General features: G+C 32.6%; 1 non-coding gene across 1 annotated transcript; it reads left to right on the top strand.

The window, feature by feature from the left end:
- Window positions 1–480: 480 nt before the first annotated feature.
- Window positions 481–587, top strand: LOC118972941 (U6 spliceosomal RNA). Its single transcript, XR_005062097.1, has one exon. It is a non-coding gene; the product is annotated as a U6 spliceosomal RNA (small nuclear RNA).
- The last annotated feature ends 4,015 nt before the right edge of the window (window positions 588–4,602 follow it).

Genomic DNA, 4,602 nt, shown 5'->3' with positions numbered 1-4,602 from the left:
CTTACCTCATACTGCAAACACAAAAATTAATTCAAGTTACACTGAAACATAAAAGCTATAAACTTTAAAGCTATTAGAATAAATGTATCATTTAGAAGAAAAAATAGCTCTCTGATCTTGGAGTAGGCAAAGATTTCTTAGGGCACAAAAAAACACTCTTATAATAGAAAAAATTTGACTTTACCAAAATTAAAATCTTCCACTTAGCCAAAGAAAAATATATTAGGAAAATGTAGAGACAAATCACAGACTAGAAGAAAATAGAGGAAATCTAACTATGATTGCCTGGGGGAGCCACACAGTTGAGAATTATGCTGAGGGCTAGAGGGAAATACCTGTAGGACATTGTTCTACATCTTGATAGAGGTGTGAGTTACTACACAGGTGTAAGCATTTGCCAAAACTTCTAAAAGTCTAACTTTTAAGATTGGTACATTTCACTCCATGTAAATTAAATCACTGTTTAAAAAATAAAGTCAAGTGCTCGCTTCGGCAGCACATATACTAAAATTGGAGCGATACAGAGAAGATTAGTATGGCCCCTGCACAAGGATGACACGCAAATTCGTGAAGCGTTCCATATTTTTAAAAAATAAAATAAAATAAAAACAAAGTCAATTTCCAAGAAGAAAATTGCTGAGTGAATGATAAATCAGAATTCCTTAACCTACAAATCTGGTTCAGATCTTCAATTTTGCAGACCCACGTAAACCCAGAAATAGGAAAGGCCAGACTCAAGGTGACCAGGATTTTAAGAGATTTAGCAAACCCTCTGAAGTAAGGTAGACAATCACTGGAGGTTTACCTAACAAACAGTGAGAATTCAGATACTAAAAAACAAATTGTTCAGAGAAGGCAGGCAAGAAGCAGATTCCTAGGTTGCCTTCTAGGGAGTACCATTCAGTGTCAGGACTCAAAACTCTGAAGGAAATGAAGGTGTTTAATAACTGGCTTTCCAAATGGCAAAGGACTTGGGAATAGGGGAACTTAAAGGAACGAAGTCAGTGAAATTGGAGTGCCAAGTAAGAATTATACTTTTGAATCCAAGTCTCAAATATACTTACAGTGAGTTAGCAGTAAAATCAACTACTGGACTAGGTCTCTTAATAAAAAAAGATGTGAGATAGTTGGTTATAACAGTGATGTTGGCAGAATGGAGTGTTGCCTAGCTACACTTCCAACAATTAGATTATTATGCCATGAATTATGATGGTGGCAAGAGGATGCAAATAATTTGATTAACACAAGCAAAATTAGGAAAGATAAATCAATAGATCTGTGAGTAAATGAGTATGAAGAGAATGCAGAGGGTCACTGTTGACTCAAATTCACTTTCATTTCAGAATACGTAATAATATGTTTTTTCAGTTAGTCATGTGTCTTTAATGATGCTTCCACTTGCAGAAAACTTATCCTTTTCAAAACTATTCTATCGTTTAAAAGTTCATAAATATAATTAAAATTCATATATCAAAGTAATTTCTCAAGTACAGTTTTTAAATGAGTGTCTTTCATCATTCTGTTTGGATAGGAAACAGGGCCATTTAGAGAGTGTCAATAGCTCACCATGTCCATAATGATCTTCAGTGGAGTGAACCTCAAACACTAATGGTTTCTCATATGATTCAATAATTCTATGTGTGGGTATTTACGTGAAACAAACAAAAACACTAACTTGAAAAAGATATATTCACCCCCATGTTTTCGGCAGCATTACTTATAAGAGCCAAGATAAACTACCTTAGTGTCCATCGACAAATGAGTGGATAAAGAAAATGTAGCATGCATACACACACACACACACACACACACACACACACACACACACACACCACAATGGAATATTACCCAGTCATTAAAAAGGAATGAAATATTACCATTTGCAACAACATATATGGACTTAGAGGGCATTATGCTAAATAAAAACAAGTACTTTATGATCTCTCTTACATGTGGAATTAAAAAAAAGAAAGCTCATAGGTACAGAGAACAGATTGGCAGTTGTCAAAGATGGGGTGTGGGGGGTGGGTGAAATGGGTTTTAAGGTAATCAAGAGATACAAACTTCCAGTTATAAAATAAACAAATCATGCGGATGTAATGTAGAGCATGGTCACTACACTTAATAGCACTGAATTGCATATTTGAGAGTTGCTGAGAGATCTTCAAAGTTTTCATCATAAGAAAAAAAATTCTATAAATTTGTACAGTAACAAATGTTGGCTGGACTTATTGTAGTGATCCTTTTGCAATATTTACAGGTGTTGAATTACTGCTGTACACCTAAAATTAATGTAATGTCATATGTCAATTAAATAAAGTTGACATATAAAAATAAAAAATAAAATAAGATATAATTTTTCCTAATAAAACTTTGTGACCTTTCAACATAATAGAAAGAGAAGGAATTTACCTCTACACTCACTTTTTCTTTTTAATTAGTAATTATTTTAGGTTTAGAGGAAAATTGAGCAAAAAGGTACAGAAGATTCTCATACTTTGCATACTTTTCCACACAGTTTCCCCTGTTATTAACATCTTGCATTAGTGTGGTAAATTTGTTACAATTGGTGAACCAATATTGGGGCATTATCATTAACTCAGGTCCATAGTTTATACAGGGTTCATCTTTGTGCTATACAGTTTATGGGTTTTGACAAATGTAGAATGTCATGTTGCACTCACTTTTAATTTTTTTCTTGCTCAAAAGTCAATTTTACATTCAGGAAACAACTATATTCACATCAAAAGAAAATAGATAAAATTGGTCTACTTAAAGTTTTTCCTAGTGAATGATCAGTACTGTTAGAATTCAATGGCAGAAAATGTACTTTAAACCAGCTTTCATTAAGCTGATAAAAGCATTGATTTTTTCCACTGGGAACACCCAAATTATGTCCCTTTATGATTAAATATACTTTGATTGTAAATGCAGAAATACCTGCTGCAATGAAAATACACAGCTTTTCAGCATCCTGGTTAGACTTTTCAAAAAGTATGCATTTAGTTCATTATAATAATAAAGGAAAAAGGGCTCCATTTAAAAATAATATCAAAGAAGCTTAAGCATCCTCAGGCAGCAACAACTTAAAAAATCTAATTAAAGTATGTGTCTTTTGAACAATGATGTTAATAGAAAATTGCCTTTTCTTAGATACCAGTAGAGCTCGTTTCTTAGATACCAGCAGAGATAAAGAAACAGTTATTCTTGCCAGACATCCTCAGGTTTATCCATACTTCAGTCCATTATATCTGTAGCAATTCCAATTTTCCTTAATCTTGGTTTATTGCAGTGCCCCAAAAGCATGACAAAAGCATGGAAACACCATAGATTATATTTGAGTTTGGCCAAAAATTCAACTTCTTACCACTCGGCAGCAAGTTGTATCTTCATTAAAAGAGTTGCTTTTTATTCTAGCTTTACTGAGGTATATAGGGTAAATAAAAGCATAAGATATTTAAGGTGCACACATATACATTGGAAAAGGATTCCCTTGATTATCACATCCATAACCTCACATATCATTTTACTTATTGTGTGTGTGAGAATATTTAAGATCTATTCTTACAGCAAATCTCAACTGTATAATACAGTGTTATCAACTGTAGTCAGCATATTATACATTAGATCCTCAGACTTTATTCATCTTATAACCAAAAATGTGTACTCTTTTACCAACCTCTCTCCCTAATTCCCCCATGAATTCTTTTTTTTAGACTCCACTTTTAAGTAGTATCTTGCAGTATTCATCTTTCTCTGTCTGGCTTATTTCACATAGCAGAATGCCCCCAAGGTCCATCCATGTTGTCTGTCTCAATGGAAGGATTTCTAAAATCCTGCTTTTCACCTCTGACTCTGATTTGCCAGCATAATGCTTAACAGGCAGTCACTGATGCAGGCCAAGAGACAAAATACAAGCCAAAACTTCTGTACTTAAAATTAAAACAAAAGGTTAATAATATTCTTTTTGTAAATATAGATCCTCTATCACCCCTTAAAAATTTTCCTAATATTAGAGATCCTATTTTTTAACATTGATATGAGAAGATTTTTGCAGTTGCCTAATTAATTGAATTCTGGGTCTGTGCAACAGAACAATAGGATTAAAATATTAATACATGGTAATTGTATCCAAAGGATCAAAAGAGTAGTAATCAGAATTAATAAAATATAGGATATTGTGTATTTGCTCCTATATTTTTAAACCAAATAATCATCAACAAAAACTTGTAATCATAGCCTAGGTCTGCTAAATTTTCAAACTATTAAAAAAGATCTTTTGGAGCATCCTAAACATGCTACTTAACCTTCACTGGAATGTTATATTCAAGAAGGAAACAGGGAAATAGGAATCCAATTTTGAAAATTGTCTAAACTCATGAAGATAGAGCAATAATGATTGTATAAATTCAATATGTTTTATGCATACTTTTTAAAGATATTTTTAAATTGTAAAATGATGTATAAATATTTTTAAAGCTTATTTGGAATATTTATAGATACCAGAAAATGTATTGGACTCACCAATAGATTTTATTTATTCATAGCTATGCTGTTTCCTGTCCATGTGACTTGAACAGATCACACAGCCTATTTCCCAAT

Source organism: Manis javanica, chromosome 5, assembly GCF_040802235.1.
Source record: "Manis javanica isolate MJ-LG chromosome 5, MJ_LKY, whole genome shotgun sequence".
Taxonomy (NCBI): Eukaryota; Metazoa; Chordata; class Mammalia; order Pholidota; family Manidae; genus Manis; species Manis javanica.
The sequence above is the reverse complement of the archived record's forward strand: the minus strand, read 5'-3'. Positions and strand labels throughout refer to the sequence as shown.